Source organism: Echinops telfairi, unplaced genomic scaffold, assembly GCF_000313985.2.
Source record: "Echinops telfairi isolate 266 unplaced genomic scaffold, ASM31398v2 ScPeMD7_4225;HRSCAF=4972, whole genome shotgun sequence".
NCBI classification, from domain to species: Eukaryota; Metazoa; Chordata; class Mammalia; order Afrosoricida; family Tenrecidae; genus Echinops; species Echinops telfairi.
Genome location: NW_022108124.1, coordinates 14,707,086 through 14,727,731, shown reverse-complemented (window position 1 = coordinate 14,727,731; position 20,646 = coordinate 14,707,086). Strand labels below are relative to the sequence as shown.

Sequence of the window (20,646 nt, the reverse complement as noted above, 5' to 3'; positions counted from 1 at the left end):
GGGTGAGGGGGCTCTACAGCCTGGGAGCTCGTCTCTCCCCCAGCCTCAGAACTTCCAGCCCTGTGCACACAGGAATAAAGCTGCCTGGCCCTTTGATCGGGACCCCATGCTGTGCTTTGTTCAGGGAATTTTTTAATTCTCTTTCATTTTATTGAGCGGCTTCTCTCCCCACCTCCCATCCCCGAGTCAGGTCTGCAGATTATTGGGTCCTTCTCTTCATTGATTTGTTTTTCTGACCTTTGTAGTAGATACAGAAACATATGGAGGGAACAAGAAAGGAAGGAAGAAAGCGATGGGGGAGGGAACCTGAGCAGCCTCTGGGAGGCAGGGCACAGAGTGAGGGTCTTAAGTCTGGCCACACGTTATAGGGGGGGAAAAGGTAGAAGGAGGTGCAGACAGCTGGTGTCCAAAAACAGAAAGCCGAGCCCGCAAGAAAAAGCCCCTGGGCTGTGGGGAGCTGGACACTGATGACCAGGGTAAGACCACCGCCTTGCAGACCCCACAAGCACTAGAGGGGATGCTGTGCAGCTCCAGGTTTCTGTGCATTTCTCTCTCTGCTGAAAGGTTTCTGTGCCAACTTCATTTCTCATTCTGTCGGTGAATCCCCTCAACCCTCAGAGGCAAGAATGGGTAAGCGCTTTCCTTTCCCTTTCTCTGAGCCCCATCTTTTCATGAACGCCTCTTATTTGGGGGCCAGTGTCGTTAACACATCTTCCATTGTGAAAATGAGGCAAAGGCGAAAATGGCCTTCCACTCCCCAGCATGGTAGAAAACCAAAAACCACACTCACCGCCATTGAGTCAGTTCCAACTCATAGTGACCCCATAGGACAGGCAGAATCGCCTCCGGTGGGTTTCAGGGACTGTGACTCTCTACAGGGGTAAGAGCCTCATTTTCCACCCACGGAGCTGCTGATGGGTTTGAACTATTGACCTGGCAGCTAGCAGACCAACACATGCCCATGACATCACCAGAGCTTCTCAGCATGGTAGAAGGCACATTATTGGTATTACAGAGTCTTAGATAAGGTTTCCTGGTGCTCAGTGTGTTAGTCTGGGTACTTTAGAGAAACAAATCCACAGAAACTCATGTATAAGAGAGAGTTTTATATAAAGGGTAAGTGCACATCAAGAAAACATCCCAACCCAGTGCTGCCCAAACCCACAAGTCCAACATTAACCCATATGTCCGACACCAATCCACGAAGTTCTCCTCCATCTCACAAAACACATGCAATGATGCCGACTGCAAGAGGGAAGCTGAATCAGTGAATGTGTAAGCATCTCAGCGCTGGCAGGGGTCACCACGCAGCTGCTCCAGCACCCAGGGCTGCATTGGGGTAGGTCCATGTGGCTTCTCCTCAGGATGTCTTCCAGGAAGTGAGCCTTGCCAGCTGAAGCAGGGAACTGGCTAAGGCAGCTGTACACTGGTCTGACCATCAGAAAGCAAGAGACCTGAGAACTAGAAAGGTGAGACTCACCGAGCCATTTATCTCTCCATCCTTCAATTAACCCCACATGTGCACATGTGTGTATCGGACAGGTTGGCACAATAAATTTCAACTGTCTCACTCAGTCAGAATATAAGACCCAGAGCTGAGCCACCAACACAAGGAAGGAAGGGTCGAATGTGAGGAATGATTTCATCCCACCTGGTACCAGCGCCTGCCCCATCTCAAAGGCAAGTGAGAGTCTCCAAGAACCAGTGGTTATGGTCAGGATTCCTGAAAACTGGTGAGACTGGCCCTTCAGCCCTTAGGGAGGCCCTGAGTCCACCTCGGTAGAGAGCACAGCTGGAAAAGAGGCACAGGGCAGAGAACTCGGCCCAGAACAGCCTGCATGTCATGTTTGCTGATGAAGCGAATTCCCCTGAAGATCGAGTGGACACTACAGTACCTGGATGTCATCTCTGTGCTTCACCCTGCCACCGGGCCAAAGGGTGCAAGTGGCAAGATGCTGTAAGGTGGATCTCCATAGAGTAAGCTGAGTGGAGGTGATGGCAATCAATCCCTCTTGTGGCATACCATATGGCCCTTCAAAGAACTTACACATACATCCCACCAAAAAGTGCCCAGCCTTCGACGTCCAAACACACAGCGTATCAAGAACCAGGGAGTGCTACCCAAGAAACAAACACCCAACCAAGAAAACTCAACACCTGGGCACGATTGTATAAAGAGAAGCTTGTCCCCCCTCCAGTCCCTTCTACCAGGGACACAGCCTGGAGGGACCAGGCCCTGAAGAGGGAGGTAGACCTCCAAGGGTGCCGACTGGGAGAGAAGTACAATAGATGATTTTTTTAAATTGAGCTTGCGATTATGCGGACTAAGAACACCCCCTTATCCTTCACCTTTACTTTGCAGTACACATCGGCCTAAATTCCCATCTTCCAGAACCTGCCTTTCTTTGCCTGCAGGTTTTCTCTGGTCAGTGAAGTCCTCTGTGCCTACAAGGAAATGCTAGTGGAGCAACACCCCCTAGAAACAGTGGGATAAGGACTAGGCTGCTAACTCCAAGGTCAGTGGTTCAAAACTACCAGATGCTTGACTGGAGAAAGATGAGGCTCTCTGCTTCCGTAAAGATCTACAGTCTTGGAACCCCCGTGGAGGCCTTAGTTCATCCCCACTCAGACTTTGCCATGGGCCCGCTTACCTGTTCTCATGACATGTGACTGGATTCCCATCAAAAGGAAGACAGGCCTACACGGAGACGGTCTTGTCTTGCACGAGTTCGCCTCAAGGGGCAGTGCTGCCTGCGCGATCTTTCTGCTGCATAGCAAACTACACCAAGATGTAGCGACTTAAAAATATACATATTCATTAGGTCGTAGATTCCGTAGCTCAAGAACATGGCTAAACTGGGTGTTTCTGTCTCCAGGTTGCTCTCAAGCCTACAATCAAAGTTTTGGCAGAAGGTGCAGTCATCTCCAGGCTCAACTGGGGGAGAACTGGCTTCCAAACTCACGCACACGGCTATTGGCAGACCTGGGATCCTCCCTGCTGGCTGGAGACCTCAGTTGTTTGCCAGACGGCACTCTCTGTAGGATTAGCATGGAGGACATGGAACTGTCTGTTCTGAGCAGCTAAGCAAAGGAGTGCGGGAACACCAGCAAGGGGAGAGCCATAGTCTTCTTGGGATGTAATTCGGAAGTGATATCTCCTCCCTTCGGCTGTTTCTTATTGATTTAAAGAGAGTCGTGAAATCTTGCCACACTCCAAGAAAGATGACCGCACACTATTTTGAATGCCACATGGAAGAGATCCCCGGAGACTACCTCAAAGGCCGCCTACCACATAACTTCATATTCTTTTGGATACACAGTTCACACATAAAATCCAATGTGGGAGAGAATTATCCAAGGCTAGAATGCCAGGAAGAGAGTGTCCCTGGGGCCAACTTGAAGGCTGGCTACCACATATACTGTGTCCCAGAGTTCCCCAGTGAAAGTAAACTACTATTGCTAATGCACCCTTTGGTGCCTGGCTTCCCTTCCTGCTTCACTTCCCCTCTCTCCTGCTGGCTCTCCTCCATCTCTCACAGAAGCTATTTGCACTGGGATGGTGTCTCAGCGTCTGCTTCTGGGACACCCAGACCAAGACATAGGGTGAAACTTAAAATTAAATATAAAAGTGTGTGTGTGTGTGTGTGTGTGTGTGTGTGTGTGTGTTAGGAATTGATGTACAACGTACTTTCTTTTTACTGTGGGGCACAGCCATGATTTTTAAACCCACAGCAGTAAGCACCACAAGAATGCAGACTGAGAATGGTTTCACTTAAGCCTGATGAGACCTCGGGAGATCAGGCAGAGGCCTAGAGAGACTGAAGTAGCTGATGGTGAGTAGAGAAGACAAAGAACGATTACAAGTTGGAAAGAGCATTGTACACACACCCCCACCACCCCCTCCCACCCCACCCCACCACCACCTCCCCATCACCCCATCACCACCACCTCCCACCTCCCACCTCCCCACCCACCCCCCAAAAAACAGAGACCAAACAGTAAAGCATAAAGCTTGGGCTATCCGTTCCTAAATTAATTCTACACTTTACCCTTGGACTTACGTTTTGTATTTCTACCTGTCCGTGACTTTGCTGAAATGAGGACCCCCCATGTCAATATGCCAATATTCTACCTGAGGTATAGGCCAGCATAAATGTTGTACTTTCACAAGCGGGGAACTGTAGAGTTTAAATGCAAAAAAAAATTTGTTTGAATTTTCATAACACGGAAAGTGGTTCCCAGGAGCCATTCATTTAAAACAACCCTACATTTTCATACATTTTTCAAAACGCACTGACTTCAGATAGACAAGTCTCACATGACTCTTGACCCCTGAGCACCCAAAAAGCGCCCAGGAGAAACCAAGTCCCTCCGATGCGCTCAGTCGTGAGTCTATCGGGGGCTGGCTAGGGGAGCTGAAAGTCAAGGTAATTACCTGGACGTCTCTCATCAGAAGGCGGGCCACAGGCAGACTCATCAGCATGCAATGGCAGCACCATCCCCACGGCGAGAAGAAAAAGAGCCAGGATAATGAAGACGGTAGATAAAAGGGAGACCATGGAGGAGGATCATAATTGTGTCTTAATTGAGTCACACACTTTTTCCTTCATGCAGATCCCAGCCCTGCAGTCACAAAGAGATTGACCTCTCTGCTGGTGTCCTTACTGTGCGCTAGCCAGGCCTGGGGTCCAAGGTCAATGTACTGCCGCACCCTATTAGAGTGAGTGTACCAGTTCACTGTTGCTGCCGTCACATGGTACACCTCCAAATCTTCAAATCTTAGTTACCTAGTGCTGCCTGAACAGAAATACCGCGAGGGAGTATCTTAAAAGAACAGGAATGTGTTTCCTCACAGTTACAGAAGCTGAAGTCAGAATCAGAGTCTTGGCTGGGTCTGGGATGTGCTCTCCTTGGCTCCGATGTCTCCATCAATCCTTGGCATTCCTCCTCGCTTGGCCTCTTTCTTCTCCCTCTGTGTGTCTCTACCTATTCTGCTCTTTTGAAAACTCAGAGTGACTAGGTTTAGAACCTACCTTACTTGGTGTGGCTTTATTAATATTACACACAAACACAAAAACACCTTGAGTTAGTTTATTGTGCCAGCCTGACTGATAAACACATGCGGGGTTAATTGACGGGCGGAGGGATAAATCGCTCGGTGAGCCTCGCCTTTCTAGTTCTCAGGTCTCTTGCTTTCTGATGGGTGGACCAGGGTGCAGCTGCCTTGGCCAGTTCCCTGCTTCAGCTGGCAAGGCTCACTTCCTGTGAGGCATCCCTGAGGAGAAGCCACATGGACCTACCCCGATGCAGCCCTGGGTGCTGGAGCAGCCATATGGAGACCCCTGCCAGTAATGAGATGCTTACACATTCACTGACCCTGCAGTTGGCACCGCGTCTGTTGTGTGAGATGGAGGAGGACTTTGTGGATTGGTGTGGGACATATGGGTTAATAGGTTAATGTTGGATTTGTGGGCTTGGGCAGCACTGGGTTGGGATGTTTTCTTGACATGCACTTACCCTTTATATAAAACTCCCTCTTACACATGAGCTTCTGTGGATTTGTTTCTCTAAAGTATCCAGACTAATACACACCTCTATTTCCAAACAGGGTCATATCAACAGGAACAACTATTAGGATTCCAATATGTACTGTGGGGGATGGACACAATTCAATCCATGCCAGAAATAATATTCATTTTCACTCACATATCCACGGGTCTGTTAATCCATAGGTCAGCTGACAGCTGGCTTTTGTTGGGTGACTGTGCCTCATGATATAAATGCATCTAGTCTTGACTCTCAGTCAAGTTCAGCACATATGTGTTAGTCCAGGTTGACTAGAAGAACAAATCCAGTGACACTCATATATGTATATGAAAGAGCTTTATATCAAAGAGTAATTGTGTATTAAGAAAACATCCCAGCCCAGTCCAGATCAAGCCAATAAGTCCAATATTAGCTCATAAGTCCTGTACTGGTCCATAAGTTCCTCTTCAGACTCACGCAGCACATGCAATGATGCTGAATGCAGGAAGATCACAGGCTGGTAGGTGCAAAGTCTTGTGGATCCATGGCAGTGGTAGCATCTCCAGGGTCCTCGAATCTCAGTGTAGCTCCACGTGGCTTGTACACAGGAAGGTCAAAACAGAAAGAGAGGGAGGCCTGCCTCCAGAAAGCCATTTTTCTTGGTAGCTCTGCAGTCAAGCCACAACCTCCTTGACAGGCTAACTTTCACCCACATGTTCCTGTGGGGACTGTGCTGACATACACCAAAAAAACCCAGCTATTACAACACATTTACTCATCCCAGGACCCAAGCTAAGGGGGATGCAACTACCCAGAATCAGTAGTTCTCTGAGGCTCAAGAGAAAGAGAGGAGGAAAATGTATCAGCGTGGGAGCTGGTACACCTCCTCTTCTGCCCATATGCCATCACCTCAACCAATCTTATAGCCAATTCCAAAGTCACAGAGCAGGGACTATGCTCCACCCACAGTGAGTTTATGGCAAAGGAAATGATATAAGCCTTGGGAAAGGATCCGAGGTCCATAATCCCATCTCCCCAAACTTGGATCATACCTCAAAACTCAAATTGAAGCCATGTCGATGGGGACTGTGGAATTAGAACCCCTTGGTCACATATCTGATCATTATGAAGTAGGAGGGAGAGAATGACCCGCTCACACAGCTGGCCACCAGGGAAGCTGGAAGACAGCCCTCTCCTGTCCGTGTTGGCACTGCAGGACGAGTTAGGCTGGACCATTCCACTCAGAGGCCTGCATCACCACACTGGTTATTTCTGCTGTCCACAGAGGAGTGGTGTTCTCTGTGCCATTGGGATTGGTGTGTAACTGTGGGTTATGTTGTCATTCCCAGGGAGATAATAAAAAGGCTCCTCTTCAAAGGCATAATGATTACCATTATGAATATTTCATAACCATTCCGTTTCTTTTACATTGGCTTTGGCCTATGTGGTGAGGCTGCTTCTGGGAAGGCAAAAAATTAAAAAAAATTTAGATCCTCATTTATTATCTGAAGATACAGTAAAAAAATAATCATAATAAAACTCTCAATAGAATTTAAGTTTTTGAACTTGTGGGTGGACAAAAATAGAAAACTAATAGTAAAATTTCATTTTATGAAAAATTTATTTGTTATGAAGAAACTCATAAAAAAGAAAAAAAAAAAAAAAAACGGGAAACTACCCCGGGCTTCTCCAGCCTGCACAGCATCACAAAAGAATTTCCCAGGCCCTGTGAGCACAGAGTTCCAGCATCCAGATGGGCCAGCGGGTCCCTGCAGAAGAGCGCTCACCCAGGGGGAAGTTCAGGCTTGAGATCCAGTCCATCTACAACTTGCTGAGTCAAACACCCAAACAAGGGGCTGTGTTAACCCCAAAGAGGAGCACTTTTGATCCTCAAGGTCATCTTTGGGTCAATCGCAGAATAACAAGTCATCCGAGGTGGGACCACCACCACCCCCCAAAAAATGTAATGTTTTTCCCCAAAGCTTTGTATTTAATTTTTTTTTTTAACAGAACAACCTTATCACCTTCAAAGTACTCTCCATTACACTTAATACATTTGTCAAGTCTGTGATTCCAGTCTTGGAAACATTTTTTTCAAACTCATCTGTTGAATGGTTGACAGCGCCTCCCTCGTGTTTTTCTTTACCTCAAATCACTGTCTTCAAACCTCTGTTCCTTCATGTCTCTCGAGTTCTTTCATGTTCTGCATCCACAGAAGTCACACAGAGTGAGGTCAGGTGAGTCAGGTGCATGGGGCAAGAGAGGCATGCTGTTATTTGCCAAAAACTGGTGGTGCACAGAGATGGTTGCATGAACAGGTGCACTGTCGTGGTGGCAAAACCAATCTCCCATCTGCCACAAATCAGGCTTGTTTTGTTGTACACTGTAACACAATATTTTCAGAACCTCCAAAAAGAAAGCTTGATTAACAGTCTGACCCGGTGGGACAAACTCCAAATGCAGTATGAGTCAGCATTTTTGTCCATTAGGGAAGTTGATGGACATTCAGAATCAGGTTTGTCATCAATCGACATTTCATCTTTTTTAAAAGAGAAAACCAGTCATACACGAGTTTCTACCATAATGCTGTCCTTGTGACCTGTGCTCAACATCCCAACAGTTTCTTCAGTATTTTTCCAGAGCAGGAAACAAAATTTCACAACCACATGCTCCTCTCTTAAATCAGCCACCTTAACAAGGTTTGAGTGAAACAGCTTTTACAAAAAAACTCACTGTGACCAGAGAGAACCTTCCCAGGTGATGCCACTGGGTGCACTAATTCAGAGCGAGTTGCTCTGCGCTCACGTAATGCGGGGGAAAAGCGCACTACGAAAGCTCTGCCCAGTGGAGCTTTTTATCTAGGGTTTTTTTTTGGGGGGGTGGATGCCCGCTCATATACCCCCCAAAAAATGTATCTCCTTGGATATCAGATGTTCTGCTCTTGCAGACAGGAAGGACCCAGCCAGAACTTGTGGCAACTTGGACAACTGAGCCAAACAAACTCTCCTCCCACTGATGCATTGTACATACCTGTCCTTTGTCATGTGACTTGGTCATGCCTCCAGTAGGGGAGGGAGAGTCCATTCCCCGCCACTTACAATGGGTTTGGTCATGTGACTTGCTTTGACCAATTCATAGGATGTCAGCCGATGTACAGTGAGCAGAGGCACCAAATGTGCTTGCTTCATTTGACTTAGCCTCCTGGCCCTCGATCCTCTCCCAGGGGAAGGGCATGCTCCCAGGAGCCTCGGGGACTAGAGAGCACAATCACAATGACAACCCTTATGCTGAAACAGAACCCACCCAGCTGCCCCACAGACCAAAGCGCAAAAACAGTGAACGCTGACTGCCCTAATGGATTAGTCAGGAAAAAGTGATACACGTGGTGATGGAGTGAAGCAAACTCTCCACTGGGAGCAAACAGCCTAGGTAGTCTAGCTAAGAGAAAGCTCCCAGAGGGAAAGGAAAACCTAGAAGCCAAATAAATAATCAACCAGAGTACTGAGCAGAGAGGCAGACTCCACTAGAAAAGAAACTGCAGACACCAAACCACCGGCTGTAGGTTCAGAAGAGAAATGAGAAAAGATACTAGGTTCCGGTGGCTTCCATAGCAAGGAAGGAAGGGCCTATTGAGAGTGTGGGGCATGCTGAGATGCTGTGACATCTGTCTAAGTGGCCCCAAGATGAGAGCTGTCCACTGGAGCAAAGAACTGTGCAAGCAGGCACCTGGAGGAGCAAGGAAGCCCAGAACAGAGCCCCTGTTCTACAGTCCACACCTGGCTTCCAGGACCTACCCCTGTGATGCACTCTGAGCCCAGGCCCCCTTGTGGATGGCAGACATTGCATTTGCAGGGGTTTTCTACTGAGTCTGCCCGTTTTCAGTGACTGCCCTCACCAGGCAGTGCTGTCCCCTAACTGCTTCTTTCAAAACCCTGCTCTCAGCCCTGGACAGCTGTAGCTAATTTGGCTTCTCCAACTACAGACACATTTCTCACCCCTTGCAGCAATGACTTAAAGTGCACTCGGGCTTTATTACGTAGTGGGGAGAGAGGCTGGGAAGAAGAAAAGAAGGGAATTCCTCTGCCATCCCACAACCGCTGAAATACCACTGTAAAGCGCTCGTTTCCAAAGATTCGTTGGAAAAATGAGTCAGTGTGTGACAGGTGCCGTGTGCAAAGAGGAAGGAGCAGATGGCACTTCTGAGCCCACTCTCTGAGTGGCCAGCTTTGGGGGTAGGAAGTCCCAGACTTCAGAATCGTGAGTACAATGACCACTGGGTTCTCCCTCCTTAACTCTGTTTACCTCAGTGGCCAGAGGACTATCTGGCATAAGGGCTTTTTGAATGACAAACACGTTCTGTTAAGAATAAAGTGAGTCAGCGCTCCCTCTATAACGGAAAGCAAGGTTTAGGGAAAGGCAGTAGATGGAAGCCCATCACTGGGCCTTTCGAATAAGCCACCGTCAATTCTCACCAAACCCTTGAGGCAAATGCCCCCACTCCTTAAACACCTCTTTCTGCAGGTTTAGACCCCTGAAGAAACAAAGGTCAGAGCGGTCAAATGATCAACTCACTGTCACTAAGGTGTGACAGGTTATGAGTTGGTCTGTGATCCTAATAGTCTATAGTTCAAAACCACCAGCAGCGCCATTGGAGAAAGACTGAGCTCTCCACTCCCATAAACAGGTGCAGTCTTGGAAGCCCACAGGGGTCGCTATGAGTCAGCACTGACTCAGTGGCAGTGAGTTTGGGATTTTTGTTTTGGTTTGGTTTTGGGTTTGATAGGACCTAACTTCAAATCCAATGGTGCTTTGGCTACAATTAGCTCAAGCCCACCAATCACTCCTCAGGGAAAATAAATAAATAAAGCTGTCTATTCCTGTAAAATTAATATGTTCTAGTTTCTATGATTTTCTTCTTTCTTGGGGATTGAGGTTTTTCTGTGTTTTGTTTTGTCCTAGTTGTTGGGGGCTTTTGGTGTGATTTTCTTTATTTGACATCCAGATAGGTCAATCTATAGAGAGAGTAACTAGAATAATAGTTCCTTAGGGCTCTGGCATGAGAGGTGGAGTTGGGGGTTGGGGAGTGGGAAATAATGAGTAGATAATAATAACGGGTATAAGAATGAAGACAATGCTCTAACATTGATTGCAGTGATTACTGCACAACTCTTCGATATATTTAAATCATTGAATTTGATGATATGTGAATTATAAGTCAGTAAAACTGTAAAAAATGGAGAAAAATCATTTAAGTCTCAGAAACCCAAAGGGGGCAGTTCTACTCTGTCCTATAGGAGTCAGAATTGGCAGTGGCAGTGAGTCTGAAATTTCCCTTATGACCAATGGGCATTAGGTAAGGTCAGCATTTCATATAAAATAGATTTAAACCCCAAATCTAAAAACAGAGCTGTGTAGCAAAGATGTTCTGACTGTGAACTGATATCAAGGTCAGCCCTCAGCTCACGGCACCCACAGGTGCGGCAGGAGTGGAAGTTGTGATTCAGAGAGTTTACATTGGTTGATTTGGAAGTTGGTGCCTAGGCCTTCCTTGCTAGTCTATCTATGTCCAGACGTGCTATGGAAGCCTGGTCAGTCTCACGGACAGGCAGGTGGTGACATTGCATGAGATGCTTTGTCCCTGGGTCCTACCTGGAAGGCAACCATTCTATCACTGACCAATGCCTCACATCAAGCATTGAAGTCTTCCTACGACTCAACTTAATTTATAACTTTACTGTTACTCAACTTCAGTGTTTTATTTTTAACGTGTAATATTTTCCTATGACTCAAATTCATTTTTCTTTTGCACTTCTTCAAGCATTGGGATGGAAACATAACCCCAGACTACTGTTTCTGTCTGCTTTTCCTGAGACTGTGCAGAAGGCCCTGAGGATGCTCCCGGTTGTCTGGCCTTGGTGAGTGTGACTTCAGACCAGTATGAAGGGCATGTCCATGGGCACTGCATCTGTGCCAACATGTTCTGCCTCCATCCCTGCCTTTACAAAGACAAACTTGAGCCTCCTTGTTCAGTGAGTCCCTGAAGAAACTGATCCCCAATTACTCACAGTGGTAAATTGCTCACTAATTCACACTTTATTGACATCTCCTGTTTGTCTGACTTCTAGTTCCTTACAGCTGCTTCCTGGGATCTTCTCCCAATTAAATTCCTTGCATATAAATCCTTGTCTCGGGCTCTGTATTCAAGGAAATGAAAACCAAGGCAATTTTAGTCTACATGCCTGGGGACTTCTAAAAAGTCAAGCTACCGCAGGGTCTAGTAGAGTGAAGCAACTAACCAGCACGTCACCTGTCTCCTTAGATGATCAGCTAAGACATCCTCCACCCCATTATGTAAAGTCATCAAACTTCAGAGGTTACTACTGAATTGTCTCTTTTGTCCATCCTATAGCTCTCTCAAGCCCAGAAATTTCTTTCTATTTCTATGCCATGTTAGTATGTGGGAATGGCAGAAACTCTCTATTTTGCTGGCTAAACACACCACATAACTATTTCCACCTCCCCTGCACTGAACAGAAAATCTCCAAGGGCAAGTCAAGAAGGCAAAGTAAAGTATCATAATGAAATGTGCAAAGACTTAGAGTTAGAAAAGCAATAAAGAAGAACATGTTCAGCATATCTTAAATTTAAAGAACTGAAGAAAAAAGTCTCAAGTTGCAATATGAAGCGATTCTATGAGGAAATATTGAGTGATACAGGGAGCATCCAAAAAAAAGTGGAAGGGATACAGAGTCACTGTGCCAAAAGTAAATAATCAATATTCAACATTTCAAGAGGCAGCATATGATCAAGAACCAATGGCACTAAAGGAAGAAGTTCAAGCTGCACTGAAGGCATTAGCCAAAACGAGACTCCTAGAATTGATAGCGTGCCAACTAAAATGCTTCAACAAGCTGGTAAAGTGCTAGAAGCACTTACTCTCCTCTACCAAGAAACTTGGGAGACAACTATCTGGCCAACCCAGAGGAAAAAATATATATTTGTGTCCATTTCAAAGAAAGGTGACTCAACAGAATGCTCAAATTATAAAACAATATTATTAATATCACATGCAAGTAACATTTTCCTGAAGATCATTCCACAACAGTTTCAGAAGTACATTGACAGGGAGCTTCCAGAGGTTCCGCATGGATTCAGAAGAAGATATGGAACCAGGTATATCATTGCTGATGTCAGATGGATCTTTGTTGAAAGCAGAGAATACCAGAAAAAATGTGTGCTTTCTTCACTGCGGAGCATAACAAACTATGAATAACCTTGACCTGAACATGAATGAAGAGGCAGTTATGTGAACAGAACAAGGAAATACTGCATGGTTTAAAATCAAGAAAGGTCTGCATCAGGGTTGAATTCCCTTGCCATCCTTATTCAACCTGTGCGCTGAGAAAATCATCAGAGAAGCTGGATTACACGATGAAGAATGTGGCATCAGAACTGGAGGAAGGCTTGTTAACAACCTGCAATATGCAGATGACACCCCTTTGCTGGAAGCAGGAAGACCTGAAGCGCTTGCTGGTGAAGATCAAGGATTGCAGTCTTCGATGCGGATTACTCCTCAATGTCAAGAAGCCCCAAACCCTCACAACTGTGCCAATAGATAAGATCTCGATAAATGGAGAGCATATTAACGTTGTTAAGGATTTCATCTTGCTTGGATCCACAATCAATGCTCCTGGGGGCAGCAGTCAAGAGATCAAAGGGCATACTGCATTGGGTAAATCTGCGGCACAAGACCTCTTTAACATATGGAAGAGTAAAGATGTCATTTTGGGGACTAAGGTGTGCCAGGCCCACGTTTTGATCTTTTTAATCACCTTACATGCATTTTAAAGTTGGACATTGAATAAGGAAGGCTGGCAGAGAATCGATTCATTTGAATTGTAATACAAAGAATATTCAATGCCAAAACAAACAAGCAAATCTGTCTTGGAAGTCATACAGCCAGAAGGTTTCCTAGAAGCAAGGACGGGGAGACTTCACCTCACATGCTTTAGTCATGTCGGCAGGAGAAAACAGTCCCTGGAGAAGGACATCATGCTTGGTGAATGGAGGAGCAGTGAAAAAAGAGGAAGACCTTCAATGAGATCGAGTGACACATGGCTGCACCAAAGGGCTCAAGCAGAAAACAAGTGTAAGGATGGCACGACGCTGATGGGCAGTGGTTCCTGCTTGTATACATAGGGTCTCTATGAATTGGAACAGACTTCACAGCCCCTACCACCAACAGGGCTCTATCAAGAAATAGGACATAGAACCCCACGCTCAGATCTCACCTGCTTGTGTTGGTTTCTGCTGCCTGTCTGATGCTCTTCTGAGAAACCAGAACTGGTGTTCTTCTCTCTAGAGCCATGAGTCTATCGTATCATCATTTTCCTTCTGGATTCTTCCTCCCCTACCCTGCGACCTGGGAGAATCCCTCTCCTCAAACACTCTGCTCTCCCTCATCCCTTATGGTAGATGTCCTGAATGTTTTATCTATACCCAGAGTCTCCTCTCTCCCCTGAGAGCTCAGGTGTTTTTAGAGCCTAAACATCAGGGAGAAAATTGCAGGCTGTGGTAGTTACATAATCTGGTGTCAACTTGAGACTATTAAGAGTGCAGGGGTGGAGTTTGGCCTGTCAATCAGGTCACAGCTTGATGACCCCATTTGGAGGCGCAAAGGAGATAAATAGCTCACTAAAGGCCAGACCCACACTCTCTGCCTTGTATTCCAGCTGACAAGACACATGGCGCTACGCTGATGGAGCTAGAGCCCAGGAGCTGGCAGAGCTACGTGGAGACCCCTGCCAGCACTGAAATGCTTCCGTTGCCACTGGATCCACAAGACTTTCCACCCACTGGCCTGTGATCTTCCTGAATTCAGTGTCATTGCAAGGAATTTATAGAATGGTAGCAGACATATGGACTGCTTTCGGACTTACGGACTTGATGTGGACAGAGCTGGGGAGTTTTCTCAATATACAGTTCCTCTTGTATATGAAGCTTTCTCACACACACACATGAGAGTCCATGGATCTGTTTCTCTAGTCCACCCAGAGTTACACACAGGCTAGCTTCCAATTTCTATTTTATCACTTTTAGCTTCTGAAACAATTTTCTCAGGATGGCTTCCTAGTTCCTTAAAAAAAAGTGTGGGGGATGTGCAGTCGGGGAGGGAACCACTGTGGTGAAAATGAGGGGGCTGAAAGTATTACCCTCAGTTTCTTAAATATCCCCTTTCCACGTGGATGCAACACATGTAAAACTACGCCTCGTGTAACGGGTCCAAGAGTACATGCCAAGTTACTCTCCACCACGTCATTGGTGGAGCTCGCTCATCACCTCAGGTTCTCTGCTCTCTCCTCCGCCGTTCCAGCCTGGCCCCATGACATTCTCGGGTGAGTTTCTAGCTATGAAAAGAGGCTCCACAGGCCCTCTGTCCACCTAGCTCAGAAATCTGTACCTTGCGTTCAGTCCTCACCAACCACACGCCAAAATTATTTGGTTTTCCTTATCTTTCTGTAAGATTGCTCTGAAAGCTGCCAGCCACCCCCTCCCCCCTCCCCACCCCCGCCCCCCTCCTCGCCCCGAATCATCTCTTCTCTGTGGGCTCTTCTTCTGTTTAGGTCCAGGAGGCAGTTGTCCTGGGAACACCCTCCTCTGGCTCATGCAGCACCTCTTCCCACGCATGCCCCAGCAGTCCTTCCCCTCCTGAGGCCCTCCCAGGGAACAGCCTGTCCCAGCACAAAGCCCCGTTTTCTCAGGCTCCTGTCCTGACCGAGGGGAGAACCACTCTACAGCTCTCCGGAGAAACGGATGGAAGCGGTTCCCAACACTCAGCAACCCACTGGTCACAGGAGTCCCAAGCCTCTGACTGCCTTGGGCAATAGAAGTCAGGGTCAAAAGGAAACATTGCCTCAGTCCCTTCCGGGAGGGCTTGATCTTGCAGCTCAGTTGGGCCCAGAGGCTGGTTTTGTGGTTGCTATTTTTAAATACAAGATCAGACCCTTTTTTGTCTTCCAGAGACGGCTTCTAGCTCTGGTTTTAGAAGACAAGCATGAGTCTTACAAACCGGGCCCTTGCGGTGTGACTGGCATCCTGGTTTCTGAAACCCGAGGGAAAATGATGATCTGTGCTCTAATAAAAAAAGCTGACAATAAAATCATGGCAGACTCTGCCTTCCACCACCCCTACCACCACCACCCCAGCCCAGCCCCCACCCACCCTCCAAAAATAAAAAAAATTTCACTGCTCTGCAGAAAGACTGCTCTCGCAGCAGGAAACTGGGCTCGCTCTTTTCTCTTTATCCCTCTCTCTGAATTCTTCTGGCTGGAAGAGCTGTCAGCCAAGGTCAGCCTCCACACTCGTTCCTGGATACGCTTTCAATGACTGGGGTCTGGGACAAGCCACACGTTCCAGGTGGTGGTCTTTACACTCACTCCGGGGGGCCGACCGCCCTTTAATGTAATCAATTTTTGATGACTCAGACCAGAAACATTGAAGCAATAAAAAATCTTACTGTCTTGGGTTAAAAACTCCCTTCTCGGTCTTCTATAAAAGAATCCTGACCAAACAGAGAAAAAAAAATTGTTGAGAATAATTTCAAATCTTCACAGAATCTAGGCTTTCTGGAGACAAGGAGCAAGGATTGACCCCTGAATTGATTGCCCTGATATGACAGTTAAACCTTAAACCACATATCCCCAGAAGTCTTAAAACCAAACAACAGTTTGGTCTAACTGGATAAAATTATATGACTTCAATGCTGTGCCCTTTTAAGGACTATGTCTATGGGATCAAATTGACGAAAGCAACTTGAAATTTGACAGGAAACTTAAGGGGCAGTAAGTTTATATCCATGGAGGAGGCACAACTCAAGAGAGGACCAGGAGAAGGGTTATACCACTTAAATAATGGCAGCACCATCATTGGATTGTACATGTTGAATTTCTGTACAACCTGCCGTGTATATTTTCAACAATAAAACCGAATCTATATAATTTAATCTCCCTTAATGTACTTTTAAAACTCCCTTAATGCGTCACTGGGTGGAGAATGCGAGAGCTCAGTACCTTTAGGAAGAAGGCTTGGTGGTGGAGTTGGGTGCCACGGAGCATTTATTGTCAAAGATAAAAAGAATTTGCAACACTTTCCTCTCCGTAGGCTAGGGGCCGGGCTGAGAGACCATGCCCAGAGAGAGCTGTGCCTGCGAACAGAAAGCTGTCTTGATGAAAGAACTGTATCTTTAGTGTTTCTGATCCTACACTGTAAACTGCTACTTCCCCGATAAACACTTAAAACGGTGAGTATGTTCTATGAGATTTGTGCGGTCATTGCAATGGATTATCAAACTTAGCCGAGAAGTTGCGACCACCGTGGGAGGACAAATGATGTCGGATTTGGTCAAAAGTGTGGAGGGTCAAGGCATATCTGACATCCGCTGCCTAGGAATTCGCCTCAGGTGGTTAAAGTTTGTGTGATTCACTTCCCTGCACCACCCTTGTGAAGTTTAACAAGGTCAGGTGCTGTCTCACCTCAATATTTTTACACCTACCCTATAGCGTTCTGTAAACTTGACCATGAGCAAGAGTTCATTGGTTCCTCAATTGTTTCTGGAGTATGTATGATAGTTTTATTAAATAAGCTAGACACATCAAACTTTAAAAAGAAAGCAATCTTATTTTTATTTTTATCACTGTAATATCACAGCACTACACACACACACACACACACACACACACACACACACACTTTTCCCCTACTGATATTTTAGGTAGGCACTTGTTAAAATTACTTCCAATCATTGCAAACTAATTTTACTTTTTAAGTATTAAAATAATCTGGTCCATTTGATCTTGCACTTAATCATAAACCCTAATCTAAGAATAATTATTTCTTATGTCTACAGATTTTCTGTACTCAATACTTGCTCAAGTGAAGAGACTGCTAAAGATATGGGTGCTGCTGCAACGTGTAATTGAAGAAATCAAATGGCAGCCTATTTTCAGGAAGAAGAAAAAACCCATCTGGGGGCTTAAAGGCTTGTCTTAAAATAAGCAGTCATGTAAGTGAGGTGTCAGCTAAGTCCACACAGAAGTACATCAGCCCTGTGTGATCCAAGGATTGTAAATAATAAAATCCAAGATCAGAGGAGGGAATTCTATTAGAGCTTAAATTATGAGTGCCCAGTTTGCAGAAGGTTATGGATGACCATATTTGGGGCTATGTGAAGGGCCCGAACCCAATTGCCAGGTCCCCACATAGGTTAAGCCTCCTGTGAATATCTTCTGATCATTGACCTGAGATGTTAATTTGCCAGGAAAGTAAATTAATGCAGATGCAGTTAGGTTCAAATTTAACACCTTATTGTTTGTTTTCCTTTTGGACCATTTTAAATTTGTTTTAATTGTTATTATGTTCTGCTTTCTTTTGGATTGAGAGCTCTCTATTTTCGTTCTGTTTTGTTTTGTTGTTGGGGCTTGTGTTGTTTTGTTTTTGTGGGGGTTGGTATGATTTTCTTTATATGAACTCCAGGTTAAGAAAATCTATAGACAATAGCTAGATTCATAATAAGGAGCCCTGGTAATATAGTGATTACACATTGGTCTGCAATCGGCAAGGTCCAAAGTTCGAAACCACCACCCTTTCGTCAGGAAAAGATGGGGCTTGCTACTCCCATGGACAGTTATAGTCTCAGAAACTCACAAGGGCAGTTCTAACTGTCCTACAGCTGCTATGAGTCAGCATAGACTCAATGGCAGTGAGTGAGATTAATGATTCCTTAGGGACATTGGCAGGGAAATTGGGGTGAAATGGGAAGCTTATCAAGAGTACAAGAATGAAGAAAGTCTTATAAAATTGATTGTGGTGATAATTGTACAACGCTTTTTAATATATTTAAACCATTGAATTGTATGATGTACAAATTACATATCAATGAAACTCTTTTAGTTAATGAATTCATCCAGGCCAGTCAAATAGCAGAATGGCAACATTTCTTCTCCTTTCCTCGAACCTGACTTAGGACCAAGTACATGGAGTGGGGAAGGGAGACATAGCAGGGTCTGTTTCTTCACTACATCTCCATCTTCCTCCCTTGCTACTGTCCATGCCGCCACCTCCTTTCCTTCCATAGTAGAGCAGTGCAGAAGAGGAGTGATAAGCAGGAGGCGAGGTCTTACCTGTGACTGCGCCAGGTGACATCAATGGAGGGCTTCCACTGTTAGGAGGACAGCAGAGGACCCACAGGGAGAAGAACAACCTTTCAGGAGTCAGCCAGACTGAGCAACTCTGAAAACAAAAATCCTCTCCGATGTGATAGAGATAGGCTAGGAACTAACCTTCACATTTGTCTCGATTTATCTCGCCCAGCTGTGTCTACGAATAGAATTGGGAAACAAAAGCCACATCTGCATCTCAGAGTCTGGACCTGCCCTGCCCTACCTCTGAAAATAGAAATGCAGGGAACTGAAACACATCCAGGTTCAGGCAATAAATAAATGATTGAATTTCCTGTCCCTCCCTGTTTTATATGTTGCTGTTGGATGTTTATTGGTTGTTTGGTTGTTGTTGTTGTTTTCCCTCTTTGCTCTTGTTATAGGGTAGCAGAAAATTCTCTAATAGTTTAGGGACTCAGTCCCAATCATCCCACCTAGCACAGTACTTAGCAGGTGCACACCGCTTTGAGTTGCCTTCACCCTGTGGCTCAAAACACCGATCTGGTTGTTCTGTGCATGAGTGATCCTGGGGTTGGGCTTAGGAAGAGAACACCCTGGAGACCAATAAGCTCAGGGATGTACGCCTAGGGTTCCACCCAGGATCAAACTGTAATGAGACAACCTTACAGCCTTCCTGGGACAGTCAACCAGGATCTTTAGTCCCTACCACTCTCTTAGTCATGAAAGTCCTTAACTTTGCCTGAGTCTCAAGAGTGGTGAAAATTATTAAGCTCTCAGCTACTAAACTGTAAGTTTTGTGCCCCAGAGGAAAAGCCTGGTGATCTACTTCCAAAAAGTCTCATTGAAAACTGTGACACACACGTCTACTCTCATACACACGTAGGACTGCCATGAGTGAGTATCAATTCCACCACTTGTGTGTCATTTTGTCAAACTACACTGCAGTAGTTTGTGTGTTGCTGTGTTGCTGAAAGTTATGTCACTGGTATTTTAAATACCAGTAGGGTCACCCAAACTGCTAAGTTTCGGCAGGGCTTCCAGACAAAGAAGGTTCTACAAAGAAGGAATAGGCTGTCCACTTCTGAGGAATTAGCCGCTGAAAACCTGTGGATAGCATCAAAGCATTGTCAGATCCTGAAAACCTCCTGAAGAGCATCAGAGCCCTGTCAGCGACAGTGCCAAACCATGAGCCCCTCAGGTGGAGGCACTCAAAACACGATGGAGCAAGAGCAGCCCTCTCAAAGTCAAGTTGACCATAATCATTCATATGGACCAAAGTCTGCAGGTGTAAAGCCTTACGTACCTTCATTTTCACAAATCAAAATGAGAAGACTCGGCTGCAAATGTCAATTAATAATTAGAACATATGAAGCATGATTCTAGGAAAATTGGAAGTGAAATGGAACACCTAAAGATGACAATTGTAAGCATTAGTGAGCTGGAATTGGCTGGGATTGGCCGTTTTGAATCAGAAAACCATATGGCTTACAATGCTGGGAACAACCCATTCATCCTTAAAAAGAATATTTCAAGATCCGTGTTGGAGTAGAGTGCTGCCTGTGATCGGATAACACCTATGTGCATACAAGGAAACCCTTTAGGACCAAGTAGAACTGCCCCTGAGGCTTTCCACAACTGTGAATCCTTATGGGAGTAGAGAACGTCATCTTTTTTTTCCAAGTAGAAGATGGTGGTTTTGAAACCTTGATCTATGGTTAATAGCCCGATGGATAACCCACTACACTACCCACCAGCTGCTCCAAGGAGGAAAAATGAGGCTGTCTAGTCCCATAAAGATTTACAGTGTTGAAAGCCTGTGATAGTTACATAAGCTCTTGTCAATTTGAGACTTAAGTGAAGGGTTGGGGTTTAGCCTATCTATCAGGTCGCAGTGTGATGGCCTCATCTGGAGGCACTAAGGAGATAAATATCTCCCTGGAGGTGG

The 20,646-nt window shown here is 45.7% G+C and overlaps 1 pseudogene; it reads left to right on the top strand.

Moving 5' to 3' along the window:
• LOC105979140 overlaps window positions 1-2,494 on the top strand; it is a 65,475-nt pseudogene extending 62,981 nt beyond the window's left edge.
• Window positions 2,495-20,646: the final 18,152 nt, after the last annotated feature.